At 40.4% G+C, this 27,080-nt stretch overlaps 1 protein-coding gene across 16 annotated transcripts in view; it reads right to left on the bottom strand.

The window, feature by feature from the left end:
* The window catches only part of plekha5 (pleckstrin homology domain containing, family A member 5), a 243,235-nt gene that overhangs the window by 157,723 nt on the left and 58,432 nt on the right, over nucleotides 1-27,080 (bottom strand). Inside the window, exon 1 of one of the 16 annotated variants that reach the window (XM_078419960.1) lies at nucleotides 255-430. The exons of the other annotated variants lie outside the window; for them this stretch is intronic. The gene's annotated coding sequence lies outside the window, so the exon portion shown is untranslated. Of the gene's footprint in view, nucleotides 1-254; nucleotides 431-27,080 lie in introns of those variants that run through there. 16 annotated transcript variants of the gene reach the window in all.

Here is a 27,080-nt window from a genome sequence, read left to right as displayed (position 1 = left end):
TGCCCAAAGAGAGAGAAATAAAGCATCACAGCTGTCACGCCGCTTGCAGGAACTGAAACTCAACACTACACATGATGTCACTTCAACGCTACATTATGTGGAACAGCTTTGTTTCATAGCATGCAAACATATAATTAATTTACTAGATACATGAACTATCAAATTATCCAATGTTCAAAAAGAAAATCGACACTGGCCTGTGCATTTAAGAGAAATTACATTAGTTTGTTCTCAACACAGCACAATTTACAAACCTTTACAGTTGTGTGGGCAGAACAGATTTGCAGGGCAATCACCACTAATTCTGCAATAATGGACACCGAATACTTTTTGTAAATATTTTGCATTATTTTCTCCACAGGACTCCATGAATCATTGGTAGTCCTGACCTGTCATATTAGAAGCAAGACAGAGTGAAAAGCAGCAACTCCATTTTCATCCAGCTTCCATCTCTGAATTTGAATACAGACAATCTTCCAAAGTACTACCACTAAGTGGAGCACACAATCCTTGGGAACAAACCACAATACCGTAATCATCCTCAACTCTTAACATAGAATGTAATTTGCTTTTTTTTGGGTAACTATACTTATTATTATATACATTATTTTGTACAGATTTCAGCTCTTTATTTTGAAAATGTTAACAATGTCTAATGTATTGCCTTTTGAACTGCACAAACTTAGTTCTCTTTTTAAAAGCAGTGAAAGTAATGTGATGATTGGATTTTTAATATTTGTACTTATCCATTATTCTCTACAAAAGTAAAATTTGTACTCGACAATGCCTTTAAAAAGTGCACTAAATCACAAAAATGTTGTAAATTATGTAAGCTTATTCATTAACATAGTTCATATTTTACAATTGAACTGAACTTTTGGAAATGTGCAGTGCAGCAATCTCAAGAAAAAAGTCCCAACTCGGCATTAATAATGACAGAAGGTTTTATAAAGGGTTGAAAGGTTGAAAATTATTTCTGGGAAATAGTCACAGTACTAATCACAGAATACACTATTTCTTATTAACTCTTCCTAACTTTAAATAGAATCCTTTTCAAAACAAAAGAGTAAATAATGGTACAGAATTCCCTGTCCGAAATGAAAGCAAGTGTCCACTGCTCTGTAAGTACAAACCTACCTATTGTAGACACTTCATCCCGACCCACTGACAATGACTCTGTCAAGCACCCATTTACATTAATTCTGCACTAATCCCATTTGTATTCGCCACATATTCCCATCAATTCCCTCCAGATTCTGGCACTCACCTACACACTATAAAGCCAATTAACCTTCTAACCTGTACTTCTTTGGAAAGAAACTAGAACACCCGGAGGAAGTACACACAACGAAAGGGAGAACATGTAAAATTAACAAAGACAACACCGTAGGTCAGGACTGAACCCAGCCCGCTAGACTTCACAGACTCAGAATCATATCGTATGGAAACAGGCTGTTCCGCCCAACTCGCTCATGCTGACCCCCCCCCCCCGTTGTAAATGTTGTAATTATACCTGCCTCAACTATTTCCTCTGGCATACTCGCCACCGTCTGTGTGAAAAATTTGCCACTCAGGTTCCTATTAAATCTTTCCCCTCCCACCTAAAACTTATTTCCCTCTATTTCCTGATTTCCCCCTACTCTGGGGAAAAAGACTCTCTGCAATCATCCTATCTATGCCCTTCATGGTTTTATACACCTCTAAGATAATCCTTCCACCTTCTGTGCTTCAACGAATAAAGTCAAAACCTGTCCAACCTCTTCCTATAGCTCAATCCCTCAGTACCTGGCAACATCTTAATAAATCTCCTCTACACTTTTTCCAACTTAGTGAATTTGCGACCACTAGTTTTGCCACAATGCTGCCAATGCCGCCAATGCCATTAAGATCCTCAAGGACAAGACTCTGAGCAGCAGTGGGATCATGGGTGGTGAGGGGGGATAGATCGGAGGGCCGAGAGGATGGACAGTGTGAAAAGAGTGGTAATATTAGGAATATTGGAATATGGAATTGTGCAATAATTAAAATAGTCCAACCAATTAAATCAGCACCTTTTCCACAGCAATGCCTAGTAAATGTAATGAATATTGCCCCTAAATAAGCCTACGCACGTGATCTGACAAAATTCCACTAAAATTGATTAAACTTAATAAATAAACAGACCACAGGGCCTACGCAAAGCAGCTGCAGTTACAGGAAAGAATGAAGGGTAAATTTTGAGAATCTTATATCAAACATACAAAAATGTGGCCTGCTCATTGGAGCAGATTGAATGAAATTTCAACGCTGGAGATGTTGGCCTGGGAGAGAAGGCTGATCCTGGTACATGCACCTTGCAAGTGGATTTGGACAATTTTGGCAAGTTAGAACTAGTGGTATAGACAATAGACAATAGGTGCAGGAGTAGGCCATTCGGCCCTTCGAGCCAGCACCACCATTCAATGTGATCATGGCTGATCATTCACAATCGGTACCCCGTTCCTGCCTTCTCCCCATACCCCCTTGACTTTGCTATCTTTAAGAGCTCTATCTAGCTCTCTCTTGAAAGCATCCAAAGAATTGGCCTCCACTGCCTTCTGAGGCAGAGATTTCTGCGGATTTACAACTCTCTGATTGACAACGTTTTTCCTCATCTCTCCAGTGCTTTGAACTGCCACCTGTTGGTAGTCCATATCTTAAAAGCATATGGGAGGTAGGAGGATCATAGCTGGCCATTAAACCATAAGCTTTGAGGTGGATTAGTGGTCGATCTTCAAACACACTTTTCCCCAGATAGCCAACAGTTGAGGCGATAGTGAATTTCGTCATTTATGCCTATCTTTAATGTAAGCTGTTTCCTGATATATGTGAAACAGTCCACCCTACTGTCGAACAAAAGTAGTTTGGTGGAAGCCCTTTGTTTAGTAGATGATAAGTGTAGGCCCATTCTGATTTAATAGATAACTCGACCAGATCTTGCAGCTTAATATCCAAACAGGAGCACATGCAGACTTCAGCATCATGACTGAATTTGTTTACCTTAATTCTGGAAGAAGTCAAGTAGGGTGCCCTGTAAATTAGCTCTACCCCAGCGATGGTTTCCAAGAGCCGAGGTGCAGCAAAGAAAGATTGAGGAGGGCTCTTGAGATGATAAGAGTCTTATTTTACACTATTACAAAATGAGATTGTGTCTGTTGTCAACCTACCGATTAAGATCACAGCTTGCATACCATCATGAAATAGATGTAAGATGGATGCATATTTATGGCGGCACCAAATTTGAAAAGAATGTGCCCTGGTCCCTCAAAGTAATGAGGGAGAGGTAATAGAGAAGTCAAAAAAGGCAATGTGTAGTGGTCAATGCTGCTCCCTGCAAATCTCAAGTGGCTGCACAGTGAAGATCATGCTCATTATGCCTCCTGATGGACAGAATTCACAATGCAATTCGGGGAGCAGCTCTTTTGGTCACTGGAGGGAGACAGTGGACATTCTCACGTGGCAGGCAACACGCAAGATCTTTCCTCCTGTTATCACAACAGATCCAATGTTGGAAAATGAGGATGTTTTGAAGAAACGCAATGTTGTCAATATAATTAAATCTAGCTTCTCAAAATTTGTATTGAAATGCAGCGAATTTGAGAAGCAGGCAAGTCAAATGAGACATCAAGAATTTCCTCTCCACTTCAGATGAAAAATCAGGTGACAGAGAAACTTTTGAATTGGTGGGTGTAACTGCAATGTAACATTTGCAGATGCAATTTCCACCATAAAAATCAGCATTGGAGTGAAGAGTCAAAGTATATTTTGTAGACGGCAACAGCACATTGGTAGGATAATTATTTTTTTTTAGAACTGTAATTATGAGGATGAGAAACAAAAACATAAGTTGGCCAATTAGCTCCAGGATGCTGTTTGGGCATTCAATAAGATCATGGCTGATTATTGGGCCTTATTGTTGCTGCATTCCTCTGACCACCCTTGTCCCCTGGTTAAACATATTATCATATTGAACATTGAACAACTACATCTTTGACCACTCGGTTCCTTGAAATAAATAGTGCTGCTATAGGAATTTGCATTAATTTAAAATTATTTAAATAGTCTATTCTAATTATATTAAGGGCACAGTTACTTTGTTCTGGCAATCCCACCTTCCCAATCAGTTCTTCCAAAATATCTTCATTTTCCTCACCCATGGGTTCTTACCCTTCTGCCCTCATTCCTTCATTCTTCCAAGAACCTGGACAGAATTTCCACATCTGTAGTTTCCACATTCAATGGATCGTCCTCACAATTCCTAACACAGGCCACATCTTGCCTTCTCCCCACCTACTTGGAATCCTGCAGGATTCCTCAGATATTGGGGTTTACTCTTCCATCTCCGCAAGTAACCACACCCCACCCCAAACATGAAGACACTGCAGATGCTCGAAATTTGAGCATCCAACTCTTTCAGCCCAGTTGGAGATGTCAACTAACCATTTCCCTCCAGAGATGTTGCTCAACTCACTGAGTTTCTTCAATATATTTAATCTACCATCTCATATCACCTTTCTGTGCAACAGCAGAAGATGAAATATCCGGCCAAACTAAACAGCTGGTAACTAGACAGTCATACAGCACCAAAACAGTACATTCACCCTCTGTGATCTCATCAGGTACCTTTCTATACTAATTCCATTATCCTGCACTTGGTTAATTGATTTCCATGAAGAAGGGTCTAAACCCGAAATGTCACCCATTCCTTCTCTCCAGAGATGCTGTCTGTCCCGCTGAGTTACTCCAGCTTTTTTGTGTCTTTCCATGGCATTTCAATTGCCCATCTAAATACTTGTATATTGAGAGAGTACTTGACTCCTCCATATTTTCGGGAAGTACATTCTTTCTCTAAACCTCATACCCCTTAACTTAAATCTATGCCCTTTGGTTATTGATTCATTTGTTAAGGAATAAGACCTCTTATGGATAATAAAAAAATTCCTCAAATCCCATTTAAAACATCAAGCTCCAACCTTAAATCTATGCCCCCTAGATATGGACACCTCTGCTAAGGGAAAATCTTTCTCACTATCTAAATTATCAGTAACCTTCTAAATTTTCACACTTAAATCAAGTCATCCTTACAAAAGAGAACACTGAATGAACTCAACAAGTCACGCTGCACCCGCGTAGGCAAAAAGAATATGCTGATGTTTCATAGTTTCCTGGTGAATCACCTCTGTACCCCTCCACTGCAAATCGAACCATCATGCATAACATCCAGGCCTACGCACAGTGTTCTAGCTGTGACTAATGTTAGGTCTCGTACATATAAATCATATACCTGTACATAAATATTTATATTAAATCACATATAAAAATGATGTATAAATCATCATATCATATCATATATATACAGCCGGAAACAGGCCTTTTCGGCCCTCCAAGTCCGTGCCGCCCAGTGATCCCCGCACATTAACACTATCCTACACCCACTAGGGACAATTTTTACATTTACCCAGCCAACTATACGTCTTTGGAGTGTGGGAGGAAACCGAAGATCTCGGAGAAAACCCACGCAGGTCACGGGGAGAACGTACAATCTCCTTACAGTGCAGCACCCGTAGTGTAGATGGATTGGTGACTAAATTTGCTAACAACACCAAAAGTGAAGTTGCAGACAGTGAAACTTGCTGTCAGAAGATACAGCGGAATATAGACCAGCTTCAGAAATGGACAGAGAAATGCAAATGGCGTTTAATCCGAGCAAGTGTGAGGTGATGCGAGGCCGAATCTCAGGAGTATAATATTAATGCTCTTAACATCATTGATGTGCAGAGGGTTCTTGGAGTCACTAAACTAGTTAAAAAAAAACAATTCTCGTGCACTTTTTCCCACGGATTTTTTCCCCCTGTCAGATGGCTTCTCTCCCATCCTGTGTTCAACTTCTGAAGATAGAAAAAAAAGTCCCTCACCGAATTTCTTCTGTAATTCCAGCTTTGTCAATTGTTTGGGCCATAGCTTTATTCAGATCTGGAGCACAGTGATCCAAATGTCATACATTCGGGACAGCGCTGAGCAGGTTCATGGTGAGCAATGAAACATTGTCTCTATTATTTAGAAGAATTCACACTTGACTAATACAAGAATGAATGTTCCAGTGTCCGTAGCCAACATTTTAGGTGTCCACAAGTTTGGTATGCAAGAAGGTTCCCCTCGGTTTAAGCACTTCTTCTGCAATGTCATTGATAATCTGATTTAAGAATAACCATTCCTGAAATCATGTGGTATGAATCAGATTAGATAAACGTTAGTTTGTGATGGTGGAATGTCGAGATGAGAAAACATTTCTTCACACAGAAAGTGGTGAGTCTGTGGAATTCTCTGCCACAGAATGTAGTTGAGGCCAGTTCATTGGCTATATTTAAGAGGGAGTTAGATGTGGCCCTTTTTGCTAAAGGGATCAGGGGGTATGGAGAGAAGGCAGGTATAGGCTACTGAGCTGGATGATCAACCATGATCATATTGAATGGCGGTGCAGGCTCGAAGGGCCGAATGGCCTACTCCTGCACCTATTTTCTATGTTTCTATGTTTCTATAAGTCCAAAGCAGGTCATTTCCTCTCCATTTTTGACTGCACTTATGTCCTGGGATCTACCATTTCAAGATTTCAAGATCAATTTATTGTCACATGTACCAATTAAGGTACAGTGAAAAATTCCATTTGATTATCACCCAATTACCCATCAACTAAGTTGTCCAATTAACTGTGGACGCATTACCACCTTTTCTAAAATCTGGAATCTCAATAGCCACCTTGGAATTCTGCTTTAAATATAATAGAGAAACCAATTACATTATGACTGACATTAGATACAAATTACACACTATTACGCTCCTAACTAAATCTAACCCTTGATGAATTATTAAAGATAATATGGCCTTCCGCAGAGTTATTTCCAAGACATATTGCCTGACCTGAACACACAGAAAAGTTTTACCTTCTTTCAGATAGGAGTCAAAATACTTATCCCCATTTATATAAAAAGGGGATACCCAGCATATTTCCGCAATATTTGCATTGATACATTTTTACCACAAATGTAGGCTGTCATAGGGCCCATAAATACTGCAAAGAAGGGGAAAAAGCTAGAGCAAGCAACCATAAGTTCAGAAACAGGAGGATTCATAATGAGGAACCAGCAAATGGCAAGAGCAGTAATACAAATCTTCGAAAGACACAAATGCTGGAGTAACTCAGCGGGTCAGGCAGCATCCCTGGAGAACATGGATAGGTGACGCCTCGGGAGGTGACGCTTTGGGTGGGGACCCTTCTTCAGACTCAAGGGGGTCTCAAGAACGGTCCCGAACCAAAACGTCACCTATCCATGTTTTCCAGGGATGCTGCCTGACCCTCTGAGTTCCTCATGCATTTTGTGTCTTTTCTTGGTAAACCAGCAACTGCAATTTCTTGTTTCTACAAATCTATTGGTACTGTCTTCACTGAAAACGGCACTTTATTTTCCAGCAACAGCAATAAATCAGGAATCTAATCAAGGTGAGGAGCCACAGGAAATAAAAATTTGTCAGAAAATTGTGCTTGAGAAACTAATGGCACAGAAAGCCCATCAACTGCAGAGTCTGATAATTTGCCTCCGAGAGTGGTGAAGAAGGTAGCTGTGGAAATAGTGGACACATCGATTAGCATTTTTGTAATATTCTTAAGGATGGCAAATTAACCACAGTATTTAAAGGCGAAGGGAGAGAGATAAAATGAAGTCCAACATCAGTAGTCAGGAAAATGCTGCAGGCATTTTATAAAGGATGAGATAATTAGGCACTTGTTAAACATCAATGTGATAAGCCAATAGTAAAATTAACTTTTGAAAGTGAAGTAATTGACAAACACTGGAGTTCTTTGAGGATATGATTGGTAGAACCGATAAGGGATAACATGTGGATGTGGTGCACTTGGACTTTCAGAAAGCTTTTGATAAGGCCTCAATAAAAAGTAGTCTGGAAAATTATAAAGCATGTGGTTATTGGCATAGACTGAAAACTGATTGACGGAGAGTCTTTTTTGATGTCAGGTAATATTAATCTGCTACTGCAGGGGTCAGTGCATGGCTTCAGAGATTCAGAATATACCTCAATGATCTAGGTGAGATAACAAAATGTAATATCTAGAATATAGTCTGAAGAAGGATCTCGACCCGAAATGTCATTGTGAATTTGCAAAGGAAGGAATAAGGCTTCAAGGCAACTTTGAACAAATGGGCAGAAATAGGGCAGATAGATAAATATGGCAGTGTATTCTGGAAGGACAAAAACAGAAAGGAGATGTTATTTAAATTGTGGAAATGTTTTAAATTGGAAATGTTATTGTACAAAGTTACCTAGGTATTCTTGCAAACCAGTCCCTTGAAGCTAACATGCAAGTTCAGCAGTAGTTAAGACAGCAACTAGTATGCTGGTCTTCATTGAAGGAGGATTTAAATCGATGTCTTGCTACAATTATACTGAGCAGTTATTTGGCCATAGCAGGGGTATCATGTGCAATTTTGGTCTCCCTACCCAAGAAAGGATTATGTGCCATAGAGGGAATGTAGTGAGGGTCCACCCGACTGATTTTCTAATGAAGGTGCTGCCAGATCAGGGGAATTTAGGTCGACTGGGTTTGTATTCGCTTGAGTTTAGAAGAATAAGAAAGGATCTAATTTATATGTACAAAACCATGACAAGGCTAGGCAGACCACATGTGAGGAAAATGTTTCCCCTGACTTGCCTATTTAGAAGCAAAGGTCATAATCTCAGGATATGGGACAATACATCTAGTACATTTAATATAATACATTACATACTGGGCAGCACGGTGGCACAGCGGTAGAGTTTCTGCCTTACAGCGCTTGCAGAGCGGGACCCGGGTTCGATCCCGACTACGGGTTCTGTCTGTACTGAACTTGTAAAGTTCTCCCTATGACCTATGGCTTGGTATAAATGTAAATTGTCCCTAATGTGTGTAGGATAGTGTTAACGTGTGATGATCGCTGGTCGGTGTGGACTCAGTCGGCCGAAGGGCCAGTTTCCGCACTGTATCTCTAAACTAAACAAATAATAATAATTTAGGACTGGGATACATTTCTTTGCAAAGAGGGTGCTCAAGAGAGAGCTATAAGGGACAAGTCACTGAATGTATTTAAGGGCCATGGGGAGGGATTTCTAAACTGGCGGTAAGGGTATGGTACGATAGAGGATCAGCCATGATTGTACTGAAGGGCAAAGCCAGTTTGAAGGGCGAAACCAGTTCAAAGGTCGAAACAAGTTCGAAGGGCCAAATGGCCTATTCATATTTTTCCGTTTCTATTATTTCACCAAATGGAAGCACAATTATTATAATCATCATAAATATAACTGCTTAACACAATCCCTGTATGAAAATGACACAATGACAGGCTATAATTATGAACAACATTTATAATGTGGTTCTTTTGAAATTGAGTTCTTACTACTGATGGTGCCAGTGAATAAATTGTCATGGAAAACCACCTGCAAACTTAATAAATTTAAAAATTGTTGACAATCATTTAGAACTGCTCATCAGTTTCATGAATATGTCAGAATTTTATGAAATGAATGTGTTTAATTGATTTGTATCATTGATGAAAATTTCCGGCTGACGATATTGTTTTACTTGGTTATATTAGCTTTTCTCAACCATGATTTCATTCTCAATTTTTCCAACACCCGCATTGCCAGCTTTCGCAACTTTACAGCTTTGTCGCCCAAATTACATCCTGGACTAATTCCTATTGAACTATCACCCTTCTTTTCAATGGTCTGGTCCCCAATGAGCATTAGGATCAGTTAACCTTTATTTGCAAATGCTCCCAGATTCTTCTTCACTCTAAGTCATTTCACAAAGCACCCTCTAGTACATCACGGTGCATCATGCACGGTTGCACAGCGGTAGAGTTGCTGCCTTACAGTGCTTGCTGTGCCAGAGTCCCGGGTTCGATCCCGACTAAGTGTGCTGTCTGCACGGAGTTTGTACGTTCTCCCCGTGGGCTTTCTCCGAGATCTTCTGTTTCCTCCAACACTGAAGATGTACAGATTTGTCGGTTAATTGGCTGGTATAAGTGTGAAATTTGTCCGTAGTGTGTGTTCGGTAGCGTTAATAATGTGGGGGGGATCGCTGGTCGGTGCGGACTCGGTGGGCCGAAGGGCCTGTTTCCGCGCTGTATCTCTAAACTAAACCACATTTCCCATCTCTTGTGTCAATCATTGCCTATGCTTTACGTATGAGAATCTTCACCAGTACAACTGTGTGTTGCACTAGAGCCTTTTATCGTGATCCATCAAATCCATGAGCTTTTCTCAGTCACCCTTAGCCTTATCCAAAGAAAAATGGTGTTTATATTACCCATTTTTCTCATTTTTCAGTTCGACATCCAACAAACCACAACATAATTCAGGCTAAAACAGGCCCACTCATTTTTATAAAAAATAGCACTAAAGAATAAACTTGAAATAAAATTACGAGGAGACACAAGGCGAATGCTGGAATCTTGTGCTAAACATGAAGTGGTGGAGAAACTGCCTGCAAGTCAGGCAGCATTTGTAGAGGGAATGGACAGGTGATATTGTTTAGGGTCTTCATACCAAATGATTTAAATCAAATTACAAAACTGCATCAGGACTTTTTTTTTTAACCAGTGAATGAAATAGACAATATAATGATTTCAAATTACTTATAAAGTATGAGTACGAAAAATGGAAACTGTGACGTGTTCAGTCTTTGTTGGAACTGAAGCATTTGGATAGAATGTCAAACAATAAGAAAAAGGTCAGGACACACACTTCATTATACCAATTTGGTAACAGACGAGGTTACGGTTAAGTCAATTTGAAGAACATTTTCTATTTCATTCATCAGGCAATCATACAGAGGAGTTAAAGCCAAAATGTCCAGGTCACATTTGTGTGCAAATCCTGGATTCAGGAGAATTCAATTCTAGTCTAACATCAATGTATAAATCCATTTTCATGTTTAGAGTTATCTACTAGAGAGCTCTTGGTACTGTTTTTTCCCTTCTTGCAATTATAACACATCATGGTTGAACTACAGCTGAGAAAATTAGGACGATAAAAAGCATTGCCCTTCCTATTCTCAGGACCCGTTCAAAGTTCAGGAACTATTACGCTTCTGCTTCCATCAGGCCGCACATCGAAGTAAAAAGTAAAGAAGAGGAAGTGTGTGGTCACTCACAGAGGGAAGGAAACAAAAGGAGAAGAGTGGTCCAGGGGCTTTTAATCACTCCTGAAATTGTACAATTCATAGCACACAAGGAGATGGTGACAAAAAGCTGCAGGATCACGGATACACACGTTCCCACATTGAAGTGACAATATCCATAAGAAGCAGGCACATGAAGGCAATGAAAGATTCTGCTACCAGAAGAACAAGCATAGTGATGGGAACTAACAATGAAAATCTAATTGGAAGTTAGAAATGGGAACTGATATAAAACCTTGTGAAGAGTAGAAACTAACTTTTGTGGTTTAAGCAAGAAGCTGGAGTAGGTAAAATGGATATCCCGCTGAGGAAATTTCAGGCCTTTGGGTACATTGAATAAGATATCCAAATCCAAATGCCTTTGAAGGTCTACAGATCAAAGGGAGATCTAATCTAAGCAAACGAAAGGTATAGATTGTGGTGAACCAAGACATCTACTTCACTGTGGATAATCAAAAGGGGAAGAATAAAAACCACAAACCATGTACATGGCTCAAGAAAATTCATACTTCTCTTCCTTAATTTTCATCTCAATTCACAACACGATGCAATTGAAAAATGTTCTACTGTCAATAGAATTAACTCAAATTTACAAAGCTAATAATATCTCTTATCATTCTTCTTTCAAATTAATTTTGGCGAATATACTGACATGTGTAACTTATTGCACAATAGCCCTTCAAAACAAAGACACCCAACAAATACAGGTGGATAGAAAAGAGTTGGTCTTGGCATCATGTTCGGCACAAACATTGTGGGGTGAAGGGCCTGTTCCTGTGCTGTTCTACGTTCTGTGTTCTAAAAACATACACACCAGATAAGACAGAATAATGCATTTCAGAAGCTGCTCTTGACATTTCTTCTACACTATCTCCCTTCCCTAAACATTTAGTTTATTTTAGTTTGGTTTATAGATACAACACGGAAACAGGCTTTTTGGCCCACAAAATCCGTGCCGACCAGCGATTCCTGTATGCTAACGCTATCCTACACACTGGGGACCATTTACAGAAGACAAATTAACCTACAAACATGTACGTCCTTGGAGTGCAGGAGGAAACCGGAGCGCCAGGGGAACCCCACGTAGTCACTGGAAGAACGGACAAACTCCGTACAGACAGCACCCATAGTCAGGATCACAACCAGGTCTCTGGCGCTGCAAGGTAGCATATCTACTGTTGCGTCACCGTGTCACCCCAGGATAACATAATTCAGAAACCGCCTGTGTTTATGATTCACATAATTTTCTCCCCACCTTCATCTCACCTCATGCAAGTGAAGTCAAGGAAGGTTGTCCTTTGCACATTGTGATTATCTTGACATGCTTCCTCGAGATATTTGGTTGGGCTCTATTTTCGATATCTCAGAATGCTATAGGGCCAATAAGCAACTTATTTCTGAATGTTCCAAATGTCCCTGGAGGTTTTCCAAGTTGGGAGATATTATTTACAGAGAGAAACCATTTATTTGCATTTCATGTTCATTTATTATATATTTGTTTATTGGGATCAGAGCATCGCGGGGCCAGTACTTATTTCCCACATCTAACTGCACAAGAGCTACCTGCCTGGTATTCTCAAAATGTTGTTTGGAAGAAGGTTCAGGATTTAAACCCAGTGACAATGAAAGGGCGGCATTATAGTTCAAAGTGGGATGGAGTGCAAATTAGAGAGGGACCATCTGTAGACTTTCAAACCATTAACTAGCTATTACAATGAGAGGATACAATCTTTTTAAAAAGGTCAAAATGTGCAGTGTTTGTTTTTAAGATAATAAGCTACAAATGGGCTATGTACTGGAAAACAAATCAAGACAACTAGTCTTTTTGCTTTATGCATGGTCCCTCTAGTCAAAGTTCTGATCAATTAAAATAACCACTGTTAGTTGACTAGCTTTGCAGATGGGAAGGAGAAGGAAAAAAACTGCAGATGCTGGCCAAAATCGAAGGTAGACACAAAATGCTGGTCTAACTCAGCGGGTCAAGCAGCATCTCGGGAGAGAAGGAATGGGTGACGTTTCGGGTCGAGACCCTTCTTCAGTCGGGGGGAGAGGGAAGGGGGGGGGGGGAGGAGAGGGTGCTGCACCAATGCAGGAGAGGTTTGGGCCCAACAGGTCCACTTGGTCTAGCTCTTTATCTTAAGTTTGTATTTTATGCCTGTTTCACATTATATATTGAAGATAGACACAAAAAGCTGGAGTAACTCAGTGGGACAGGCAGCATCTCTGGAGAGAAGGAATCGGTGACGTTTCATGTCTACACCCTTCTTCAGACACATCACATTGTATATTGCTGTTTTTCACATAAATGCCAATGAGAAATACCACAGAATGATAAACATGGAAGTTCTCAGACCTGATGGTATTACATTCTCCAGCTTTCACTACTGAACAATATACTTCAGTAAAATGTTTTGAATTTAAGATTTAAGAATATGAAAAATTAACCAGTAATGAAACTGTATCACTTGATGTCAGAGCTTGAATGTCTGCTTTTTGCAACCACTAACTAGCCTTATTCAATAATAGTGAAAACAAAAATCAGTGCACCAGGCTTGTGTCTATGCAGTAAGAAAGTTGCTAAGTGACGTCTCCAAGGATTGTTCCACCTCCGATATTTACCTGAAATTCCATACTACTTCAGATCAGCAACAGGAGGCATGAAATGGCACAGTACAACAATTATTATAAAACAAAGCACACTGTTTTGTCAAGAAACATAGAAAATAGGTGCAGGAGTAGGCCATTCGGCCCTTCGAGCCAGTACCACCATTCAATATGCTCATGGATCAAGAAGCATGGATCACCGCTGAACTATATTAGTCCACATCCACTGCAGATCAGCATAATGTTCATTGGTCACCGCCAATAATTAAGCACCAATGTATCTGAAAAATCACCATCTATACATTATACATTAATTGAGTGACACTGAAATCTAATTTTATCAAAAGATTTCCAAACCATACAAAAATAAATTTAAATAATTATTTTACCAGTACTCATCTGCGGCCACAATTCCGAATTTACTCTGTACCACAGGACTGGTAATCAATAAAGGATATATATCCTGTCAGCTTATAAATAAAGTGCTGGAAAAGCAGAGTATGAGGTTCATACAGTGTGTCATGTGAGTCATGAATATGTGATGCAGGTGGAAATAAAGGCTGTAGATAAGATTCAGCTTGTGAACCATAGATGCATTCTAGATATTGTGCAGCACTTACAAAACCAAATAGCTCTATTATATTATCATATCATATCATATCATATATATACAGCCGGAAACAGGCCCATTTTATTTAAATATTATGACTTTGTGCTTTATTATTTTAAGCACAAAGTCATAATATTTTCATTTAAAAATATTAACATTGTTGTTAATATTTTTCTGCATTGTAGAAAATAAAACATAAAAAGGAAGATATAGCTGTAGTAACTTAGATTAATTTCAAAAGAATGGAATTAATTCTTGATGTTTTGGTTTTATGCAGCTTAAGAATTCCCTTTTCCCAAAATGTAGCTGTGTGAAAGCCACAAATGTAAATGCTAATCAGAAATGTTTTCTTAAAAAGCAAACAGAGGAGGAATTGAGCAGCTGCAAATTCATAATTATGTATACGCTCCAATCCTCAATTTGTTCCTAAAATTGTTTTGGCAATATTTCACTCTAACTACTAGTTATGCAGCATGGAACATCTTTTTTCAATCTCCAAGAATTTTGATTATTTTCTTTCCCTGTAAAGAATTTTATTTCTTCTTGATTTCTGAAGAGTAGATGATAGAAAATTGTGGACAGAAATATAAATTGGAAGTTTCTGAAAATAGCATGAAAGAAAATGTGGCAGCATAAAAGAAAATGTGTAATGGGCAATTAACACAGCAAATATAGTTTTACTAAGAATGTCCTTTTAAGCTTAATCTTGTAGCAGTAAACTGAGTGGGTGGGAAAAAAACTGCAGATGCTCCCCATAAATCGAAGGTAGACATAAAATGCTGGAGTAACTCAGCGGGTCAGGCAGTATCTCGGGAGAGAAGGAATGGGTGACATTTTGGGTCAAGACCCTTCTTCAGACTGATGTCAGGGGAGGGGGCGGGACAAAGATAGAATGTAGTCGGAGACAGTAAGACTAGTGGGAGAACTGGGAAGGGGAGGGGATAGAGAGGGAAAGCAAGGGCTATCTGAAGTTAGAAAAGTCAATATTCATACCGCTGGGGTGTAAACTACCCAAGTGAAAAATGAGGCGCTGTTCCTCCAATTTGCGCCGGGCCTCACTCTGACAATGGAGGAGGCCCAGGGCAGAAAGGTCAGATTGGGAATGGGAGGGGGAGTTGAAGTGCTGAGCCACCGTGAGATCAAGTAGGTTAAGACTGACTGAGCGGAGGTGTTCAGCGAAACGATCGCCGAGCCTCTGCTTGGTCTCGCTGAAGTAGAGAAGTTGACACCTGGAACAGCGTATACTGTAGATGACGTTGGAGGAGGTGCAGATGAACCTCTGCCTCACCTGGAAAGACTGTTTGGGTCCTTGGATGGAGTCAAGTGGGGAGGTAAACGGACAGGTGGTGCATCTCCTGCGGTTGCAGGGGAAAGTACCAGGGGAGGGGGAGGTTTGGGTGGGAAGGGACGAGTTGACCAGGAAGGTTTGGAAGGAACGGTCTCTGCGGAAAGCAGAAAGGGGTGGAAATGGGAAGATGTGGTCAGTAGTGGGATCCCGTTGGAGGTGGCGAAAATGTTGGAGGATTATATGTTGCATGCGATGGCTGATGGGGTGGAAGGTGAGGATAAGGGGGACTCTGTCCTTGTTACGAATAGGGGGAAGGGGGAGCAAGAGCGGAGCTGTGGGATATCGAGGAAACTGAGTGGATCGGTCAGATGAGCTAACTATTTTATTCAAGAGAGGTACAAACACTGGCAACTATATTGAGACAACATATAATTCTCGCTGGGTAAGATATGGTGGCAAGTTTTGATATGAAGGGCTGCAAAAGTTAAGGAAAAAGGTACGGTAATATTCAGGACGTAAACAACCAGAATAGGACCACATTTACTCCAAGTTGGGGCATGAGCATTTGATGAAAGATTAGATTAGACGGGCAGAAACAGCTTGTGGGCTGAAATACACTTGCCTCTAGCCAGTAGCTCCACAGCAAACCCACTTGTAACCATCTCATCAGAATCAACATTTCTCCAACCTCCTCACCTGTGCTTTGAAACTTGAATGCAAGCAGCAAGCTAGAGCATGTAGCCTCTCACTCTGCCACTGGCTTTGCCTCCTATTTCAGTGGCAAAACACAGCTCCTCAGCTTTATTCCAGAGCTGGTGTAAACAATCTAAACTTTGAAGATTTTTATTGTATCAATGACAATAAAAGGGAAAATATGCCATGACAATTCTCACAAAGCACATTAGAAACCTTTGATAGTCACAAAGTGTTGGAATAACTCAGCGGGTCAGGCAGCATCGATGGAGGAAAAGGATAGGTGAGGTTTTGGGTCAGGACCCTTATTCAAGCTAAAGACCTGGAGGTTAGAAAAGACCAATCAGGGCTGGCAACAAGTGACCTAGTGATCGATGCTGCCTGACCCGCTGAGTTATTTATGTGAAAAACAGCAATATACAATGTGATGTGTCTGAAGAAGGGTGTAGACATGAAACGTCACCGATTCCTTCTCTCCAGAGGGAGGTTTACTGGCCGGCCCATTATTAGCTACAGAAAGTTCGATCTAAATGAGGGATACAATGTGGTGAACTGTGGAACTGGTTAAACGACTAGGGTGGAGGAGGGGGGCGGGGGGAGTGGAGGGGAATGTTAGTAGAAGTCACTTAAAATAGAGAATTCAATGTTCATACCGCTGGCTTGTAAGCTATCGAAGGCAGTGGAGGCCAATTCACTGGGTGTTTTCAAGAGAAAGCTGGATATATCTCTTTGGGCAAACAAGAATCAAGGGATATGGGGAGAAAGCAGGAATGGCCAGCCAAATGAGATAATGAGAGGCAGATCTGCACCTACGTACACGGCCGTGCTGGTATTAAATCGTGTTGTTTGAAAATGGTCACAGGTAGCAATCGACTGAAGGGAACACTGAAACCTCTAATCAAGAAGATTGGACAGAAGGTAACTGAATGCTAACAGTTAAGGTGCTACTTCACTACTGCAGCCCAGCTTTTACATTAGTGAGCTTCACACGTTTCTACCTACTGCCAGAAACACAAAGAACTGGCCTTTGTTCACTTCCAAGTACATTAATTTCGTTAGGTTTAGAGATATGGCGTGGAAACAGGCCCTTCGGCCCACCGAGTCTGCGCCAACCAGTAATCACCCATACATGAGTTCTACCCTACTGACAAGGGACAATGTACAGAAGCCAATTAATCTACAAACCTGCACGTCTTTGGAATGTGAGAGGAAACTGGAGCACCCGGAGAAATCCCACGCGGTCACAGGGAGAAGGTACAAACTCCGTGCAGTCATATTGAATGGCGGTGCTGGCTCGAAGGGCCTACTCCTGCACCTATTTTCTATGTTTCTATGATATACAAGGAGCTGTTCCTCCAAATTGCATGTGGCCTCACTCTGGCAATGGAAGATGCTTAGGACAAAGGCCAGTATGGGAATAGGAAGGGGAGTTGAAAAGGTTGGCAACTGGGAGATTCCATAGGCCGTGGCAGATCGAGCACAAGTGTTCAGCGAAATGGTCGCCGAGTCTACATTTGATCACACCAATATATAGGAGCACACATCGGGAACACTGGATGCGGGAGATGAGGTTAGAGGTACATGTGTTCTGTTTCATCTGAAAGGACTGTAGGGGTCCCTGGTTGAAGTCCAAGGGAACTCTAGCCTTGTTGCGTCTGGAGGAAGGGGGAGTGAGACAGAACTACCTTGCACAGAGGAGAAACGAGTGGGGTCCCAATCTACAACAGAAGGGGGGAACCCACATTCCCTTAAGAATGAGGACGTCCTAGTGTGGGCCTTTGAAAAAGATTGGCAGCGATCTTTTCATAATAATTTTTCTTCCCTTCTTATTCGGCTCCCTTCAGTTGAATTAAAGTGAGAGATATTTCTCTCTCCTTTCAAACTTGTAATGCAGATACACTTGTCACTTCTGCTTTAACAGATTTTAGATCAGGAATTGTCCATGTACGACACAAAGGCCACCTCAATGTTCAGAGTGCGGAACATAATAGAAAGTAAAATAAAAATACAGTGCTGTATGGATTGGGCAGGTGAGGAGGCATGTGAGAACGGAGAAACATTTACTGTTTCAGAATGATTAACTTATATAATTAGGAAGTGTTAAAAATCAAACATGTTCTAAGTAGCAAAGAGGAAAGGGCTAAGGAAACAAAGGGTATGTCCATGATTACTGTTTGACTATTTGTAAGTCATGGATATCAGCTGACTAACAGTGCTATTTAATTCATTATAAGTCGTTGTTTATATTGATCTTCAAGTGTCAGCTCCCTCAAATGGGGCCAGATCAGCTCAAAACAGATTGATTTTGTCAGACCATGTCAGTTTTTGTGCCAGTTTTCCCTTAACTGTAAAACTGTGACTTTGCGCTGTTAACTCATAAGGTTGTCATCTTTAAAAAGGACTGCATTAATTATTTTGCATAATATCTTTAATTTATGCTGTCAAAACAACTATGCAAATGGACTGTTTATATATTTATCTCTACCTTTATTTTCAGTTCACAGTTACATTAATAGCACAATTTAATAGGAAATTCTGGTGGAAACACTTCAGTAGTACTCCCAAGTCAATGTCCAAAATACATATTGCAATGTTGGCATTTATGGTGTCCTTGAAATACAATGCCTATATTTTTCTATGGCGCATACAGATGAAGCATATTAGGATATTGATTTCGTTTTATTCTATTCTGGACGAACCTGGCAAGCATAAGGAGGGCATTCGTAATGAAGAAACAATGCCCCATGGTTTAATGCGAGTTTAAATAGTCACATCTTTTTTCACAAAGAAACAGCCATTGATGAACAAATCAGTAGCGGACCAAACAGTACTCCTTGTAACACCTGCAATATGTCATGTTCAGCTATATATTCAACACAAATACCATGGGAACAAGAACACGTCACAGCCCGAGTATCACCAGGAAACTGGTTCACATCATGATACCCCAAAACCCTCCACCATCTGCAAGGCACATGTTAGCAAAGCGGTGGAATACTGTCCATTTGCCTGGATGACTGCATCTCTAACACCAAACAAGAAGCTTGACGCCATCCGAAACAAAGCAGCTCACTTATGCTCATTGGACTGCTATCCCAACCGTCAACCTCAACATTAATTTCCTTCACTGCAAGTGCACATTAGCTTCAATCTATATCATCAACATTAGGGCTGCTCCCAAAAACACCTCCCATGGGGCCGCATGATGGCGCAGCAGTAGAGTTGCTGCCTTACAGCACCAGATAACCGGGTTCGATCCCCAGTACGGGTGGTTGTCTGTATGGAGTTTGTACGTTCTCCCCGTGACTGTGTGGGTTTTCTCCGAGATCTTCAGTTTCTTCCCACACTCGAAAGACATTAGGTTTGTCAGTTAATTGCCTTGGTATAGATGTAAATTGTCCCTTGTGTGTGTAGGATAGTGTTAATGTGCGAGGATCACTGGTCGGTGTGGACTCGGTGGGCCGGCCTGTTTCCACGCTGTATCTCTACACTAAACTAAACCACCGATCTCCACCACCAGGAGGGACGAGACCAGCAGGTACGTGGGAAGGCACTTGCATCTCCCCTCCAAGTTTCCATCCTAACCATGCATGTATGGAACCATGTCGAGTTCATTGTCACATACACTAGTTCGGCGAGGTACAGGCACAGAGAAAATCTTGCTTGTAGCAGCATCACAGGCACATGGACTCAGACGGACACACAAAAAGATAAATTATATATAAATTACACATAAATTGCACAAAATGTCTGACATAAAAGCTGTGCAAAAAAACTCAAGACATTAACGCTAAACATAATTATGAAAAAATGTGTTTTCGGAGGAACTGCAGAAGCTGGTTTAAAAGGAAGACAGACACAAAAGTCTCTCTGTATAACTCGTTATCACCTATCCCACAGCCAACAATGGCCCCAGAATTCTCGTTGCTTTTTGCATATCTTCCATTCATTTGTCCCAAGTACCGTCTATATCTCTCGATCCCCTTTCCCTGACTTCAGTCTGAAGAAAGGTCTCAACCCAAAATTTCACCTATCCCTTTTCTACAGAGATGCTGCCTGGCCCGCTGAGTTATTTATGTCTGTCTATAATTATGAGGAAAAAAATCGGCATCATAAAATCAAGTAACTCTCTGCCCAACAGCACTGGAGAACTACACCAGTATGCAGTGATTCACCACCACCTTGTGAATAGTTAAGGATGGCATTGCCAGCGGCTTTATATCCCAAATAATGAAGAAACAAAGTTAAAAGATTTGAGGTTTTCCGCACAAACATGGGAAGATTAAGCATTTTCCTGGGCGAAACTCTAAATTATTTTTACACCTTTGAGTACGTGTAAATGATGCAGCATCGTATAGATATACTTTGCTGGTTGCACACCAGTGACTACCACTCAAGCCCGCTAGATTGCAATAAACTTCAAAGAATTCAAAATGCATACAATTTACTTAAAATATTAACTTGACATTTTTAAAAAATGCTTCTGAAATTTTATTGATGATTTATGCAATCAGTATTATTGATTTTACATTTTACTGTCTAATATAAACTTTATTTAAAGCTGTCTTTTTTATTATTTTGAATGAATGCCTTATTATATTCTAAGACCTGCATTCATTAAACAGAAAATAGAGGCTTGACATTTATGAGCAATTAGTGGCGGGATTATAGATACATTTGTGTATTAGGAGGATCAGGGGAAATATAATGATGTGGATTTCCCATTTTTCATAGACTTTCAATTCAATACTGTGCAAAGAAAGTAGAATCCAAGAATTAAACAACAGAAAACCACATCAATCAGCCCCTCAAAATGTACAGAAAACATACAGCCAACAATGGAGATGCAAGGAACTGTAGATGTTGGAATCATGCGTAGAACACAAAATGCTGGAGTCATTCAGCGGGTCAGGCAGCATCTCTGGAGTATATGTATAGGCAACGTTTTAGGCCCTACCCAAACCGTCATTTATCCATTCATCCTGAGATGCTGACTGTCCACTGAGCTACTCCAGCACATTGCGATATACCCAGCAATGCCAGTGCTGTGTGTGTGGAGTTTGCATGTTCTCCCTGTAACCATGGAGGTTGTCTGGGGTTTTCCTTGGTTTCCTCACACATCCCAAAGACATGCAAATTGGCCCATTTAATTGTCATCAGTGTAGATGGGTGATAATATCTGTGGGCAGTTAATGGGAAAGTGGAGACAAAATAAAACTAGTTTTCCCAAAGGAGTTCTCACACAGGCCCTTTTGCAATGCAAACATTCCAAATCCTGGCTCAGAGATGAGCAAAGATACTGTTGATTATTCTGACACAGGATATCCAAGGACTTTTATGACTCCTGATATGTAAGCATGATATGAGACAAAGGGCAACTGCTCGGGCCAATTATTATCACAATTACCTCAAGATCTGACATAGGGACAACATGTAGACTGCAGAAAGAGGAATGAACAATGACCAATTATTGTGCCAATGGCCTTTTCCTTCCCAATACCAGAAATACACTAATAAGACATTATAAAAAATCTGACAAATAATCTAAAAATTGAATGGCAACATATCTTTTAATACGAGGTATAGCAGCTGATGCTATATCTTTGAATGATTTCACGAAGATGCAATTGAGTAAAAAGGAAAATAGACATTTGTCTCACTCCAAGAGTGAAAGTGAGTGGGCAGAGTATTCTTGAAATATTGACCAACAAAATAAAACAATGAGGAGAATGAGCAAACTGCGTTAAGCCTTTCAATCTTATTCACTTTGTGCATTGACTTCCAAGGCCTAAACAGGAACAAACGAGTGTGTCACCCACCCAATTCAACAATAATGTGGGTCAGGACCTTTTCCAGACTCGAGAAGGGTCCCGACCTGAAATATCATCTCTCCATTTCCCTCCACACAACTTGATGCATTCCTTCAGCATTTTGATTTTTGCTCAAGATTCCAGCATTTGCAGTTCCTTGTGTTTCAACGATAATATACTTCAAGGAGGGTTAAAAATTGGACTCTCTAATAAATTGGTTCCAAACAACGATACATAGATCATGGGACATCTTTGGGTAAGTAAATGTATTTCTATCAAAACTAACTTGGAGATTAAAACTATTTTTCTCATCACTTTGCACAACAATCGGATTTGGTTGTAGGTAGCTAAATGCCGGATTATAGCGTTTAGCGGCTCAGAAAGAGATATACTTATTATTGAGAGAATTATTAAAGGAATATCAGTCCCGATTTTTGATTTAGAACTTAGAGCTGGAGGTTCTGATAAATATTAAATTCTATGTTTTCTTAAAGAAAGTTTTAGTCTTTCTCTTTCCTCTTTTATGGCATCGAAGATCTTCTGAAGGTTAAGGGAATGCTGTGCTAAACTGCATGAATATGGCGGCACGGTAGCGCAGCGGTAGAGTTGCTGCTTTACAGCGAATGCAGCGCCGGAGACTCAGGTTCGATCCTGACTACGGGTGCTGCACTGTAAGGAGTTTGTACGTTCTCCCCGTGACCTGCGTGGGTTTTCTCCGAGATCTTCGGTTTCCTCCCACACTCCAAAGACGTACAGGTATGTAGGTTAATTGGCTGGGTAAATGTAAAAATTGTCCCTAGTGGGTGTAGGATAGTGTTAATGTACGGGGATCGCTGGGCGGCACGGACTTGGTGGGCCGAAAAGGCCTGTTTCCGGCTGTATATATATGATATGATATGATATGATAATAGTTTTCCATTACTGTTCAGAAAGTATGAACCCGGTACATGCTCAATGACTCATAAACTGCGGGTTTGTAACAAAATGGAAGCATGAGCAGAAAGGAAATTCTGACCAACATTGACCAGTCTCCCAGTATCTATTTTGTGGCATTAGCTCTGTCAAAGACCTACATATGATTCACCATCAATATTTATTAAGTTAATGCAACATCTAAACTGCCAAGATGATCTGCAAAATTTCACATCAGTCTTCACAAGATGGAGGGAAATATACGTTCTCCTATTAAGCAAGGTACTTTAAGACTGGAACAACAGTTTGCCTCAAAGATTAGTTGGAGGCTAGTATTAGGGAAAACAAATTCACTGGAAGCACGACATCTCCATTAACTGAGACCACCATTTAGTGAAGCAGGCCATGAAAACATGCTCTATATGATGATTACTTCAAATATTTAATGCTGATTTGTTCCTCCCCCCTTCCCTGTGCCCCATCTGAATGTGCATCCATCAACTATCCTGTTCCCCCCCATTCCCTTCCACCTATATGCTTACCTCAGGACTAACATCTGACACTTGCCAGGCTTTGTCCAGCCCCCACTTCTCTTCCAGCTTCCCCCCTCCCCCTCCACCTCCACTACAATTAGTCTAAAGAAGGGTACCAACCCAAAACATCGTCTAGTCATATCCTTCAGAGATGCTGCCTGACCCACTGGGTTACTCCCGCACTCTGTCTCTTTTTTTGTAAATCAGCATCTGCAGTTCCATAAGTCTGATTTGTTATTCACTTGCTTGAATGGACGACGCTCTGGGTTGGGCCCATTCTTCAAACTGACAAGTTGTCCGTCCATTCTCTCCACAGATGCTGCCTGACTGGCTGAGTTACTCCGGCACTTTGTATTTTGCACATTGGCTTCATTAGGAGGTAAGACTAGCATAATCAGATCTATTGGTACAACTCAACATACGATGGCACTTTAAATTGTTTTCTTAAGTATTAAATGCTGCTAAAGTCGTTTGAATTGTTTAGCCTTGCTATCAACCACATGTTACAAATGGTGTATATGTTCGTTCCAAAGGCACTGTACATTCAGAAAACAGACTACATCATTAAATAACGGAAGTGCACAGCAGCAAGGATTAACGGCTTAACTCTGGAATCTTGCCAAAGGGAAATATGGGCAGATTTGAGCTCTCACCGAGTGAATGCAGGATACAATAAGCTTCTATTCATTAGTACTTTTATTATGGTGCTTCAAACAAAAACAATTGGAACTTAGACAAAAGAGACATTAAAGCAGATAACCAAAGGCTCAGATGAATAAATGTAAATTGCAAGCAATGCTCCAAAGGGGGAAAATGAAGCCAATAGTGGAAGAGGGGGAGGAGAGACTTCCTGAGCTCAGTGGTAAATTTCGTTTAGTTTATTGTCACGTATACCGAGGTACAGTGAAAGGCTTTTGTTGCATGCTAACCAGTCAGCAGAAAGACAATATATGATTACAATTGAGCCATTCACAGTGTATAAATACATAATCATAATCATACTTTATTGGTCAAGTATGTTTTGCAACATACGAGGAATTTGATTTGGCATACAGTCATACCAGCCTTACATAACGTTTAGTGCAAGATACAGCCAGTAAAGTCCAATCAAAGATCGTCCGAATGTCTCCGATGTGGTAGATAGTAGTTCAGGACTGTTCTCTAGTTGTGGTAGGATGGTTCAGTTGGTAAGGCAGCTGAAGGTATGACCATCAGTGATGATTAAATTTGCCGATGAACAAAAAGTCAGAATTGAACATAGAACAGTACAGCACAGGAGATAGACACAAAATGCTGGAGTAACTCAGCGGGACAGGCAGCATCTCTGGAGAGAAGGAATGGGTGACGTTTCGGGTCGAGACCCTTCTTAAGACATTATTCCAGCTTTTCGTGTCTATCTTCGGTTTAAATCAGCATCTGTATTTTCCTTTTTCACAGTACAGCACAGGAATTGGCCTTTTAGCTCAGATCTCTGTGCCAAACATGATGCTGAATTAAACTAGCCCTTTCTGCCTACTTGCGATCCATATCTTTTCATTCCTGCACAGTAATGTGTGTAACTAAAAGCCTCTGAATGGCCACTACTGTTTCAGCTTACACCACCACCTTGGGCAGCGTGTTCCAGGCACCTACCATTCTCTGTGTCAAAACATTGCCCCACGCATCTCCTTTAAACATTCCTCCACTCACCTTTAAACCTATGTCCTCTTGTATTTGAGATTTCTATCCTGGGAAAAGGATTCCGGCTGCCTACCCTATCTTTGCTTAAACTTCAGCAAACTAAAATTTAAAAAAATTCCCCTCAGCCTCAGATGTTCCAGAGAAAACAACCCAGGTTTGTCCAACCAGCTTCCTGCCAGGTCTCTTCTGCACCCTCTCCAAATTCTTCTTGTAAAGAGGGTGACAGGAACTGGACACAATCCTTTAAATGGAGCTTAACTAAACTTTTATAAAGCAGGAACATAACTTCCTAACTTCGGTTTTCAGGGAGCCCAAAACAAGCCTTTCCCACCCAACTCGTCTTCGTGGACAAAGATACTCCCTACTCTTCCCACCGCCCCCGCCCCCCGCCCCCCCCCCCCCCCCCCTCCATCTAAGCATCTGAGCATATCACTCTAAACTTTTTCTATCCAAATACTTGTGCAGATAACTTTTCAATGTTGATATTGTACCTGCCTCAACTATCATCTCTGGCAGCGTGTTCCGCATACCAATACCCTGCGTGGAAAAAGTTGCTCCTCAGGCTGCTATCCCCGCCTTTCCCTCTCACCTTAACCTATGCCCTCCAGTTTCAAATTCTCCTGCCCTGGAGAAAAAGGGGCATTAACCCTGTCTATTCTGCTCATGATTCTATACACCTCTAGAAGATGGCTCCTCAGTCACTCAAGAATGATCCATGACATGAGAAATATTCTATTTGTGGACCCACTACTTGCTTGAATTTACTCAACCTCTATTTAAGAATTTTTGATTTGCAATCATGATATTTCCATCGTATTCAAAATGCATTGTGTTTATAGAATACATCAATTGAATCAAGATATCAGTTTCACCGAAATTTCACTGGCAATTAAATCTGTCATGAAAATTCAATTAGACCTAATCTCATTTTAGTTCTAAAATATAGTGAACAATTTTGGTAAGCTGATTTGATGTCAAGTAACTTCAATATTTTAATCAATTTCCTAACCTTCCACTGACCTAATGTAAAAGAAAATTTATAATAGAATGTGGAAACTAATTACATAGCAATGGACCCAGAATTCCTATTTGGATATTCTGAAAGCCCAAAAGAAAAATCCAATGACGACAAAATTCTTGTAAAAATCAAAAATGGGGATTGAAATGTTAGACAATAGCTACAAGGCATTATGAAAAAAACAAGAGTACAATTCCATAACAAAACCTGCTACAAATTAATTATTAATAATCCTTACATTCATGATCAAAAATATTGCAATTGGACTTATTCATTCAGTATATGCATGATTTGAAATTACTGCTGTACATTTTAGGACTATTTCATGGCATTTATTTTTCTTACAATGGTACATTTTCAGGTAGAATATGCAAAGTGTAAAAGGTACCAACAGAGCATTACTTCATTTTGTACCATAAACTCTGAAGGTGCCCTGAGTGAACATTCAAATCCATCGAATTAATCTACATATAATTAATGTTACAATTTATGGTCATTCAGAGCAACTCAGGAAGGAATGAGTCCTGAATTACGATTGCTCCTAGCCCTAATACTTGCTTAGAGCACTCCTCTAGTTCTCCTTGTATAAAACCTGAACTTGTGAAACTTTTTAGAACACGTATAACAGATTCATCTATAGAGAACGAATGAAATAGCAGCAACCCGTTCAACTTTCAAATA

Source organism: Rhinoraja longicauda, chromosome 23, assembly GCF_053455715.1.
Source record: "Rhinoraja longicauda isolate Sanriku21f chromosome 23, sRhiLon1.1, whole genome shotgun sequence".
Lineage (NCBI taxonomy): Eukaryota > Metazoa > Chordata > Chondrichthyes > Rajiformes > Arhynchobatidae > Rhinoraja > Rhinoraja longicauda.
Note: the sequence above shows the minus strand (reverse complement) of the source record. Positions and strands in the feature narration are given on the sequence as shown.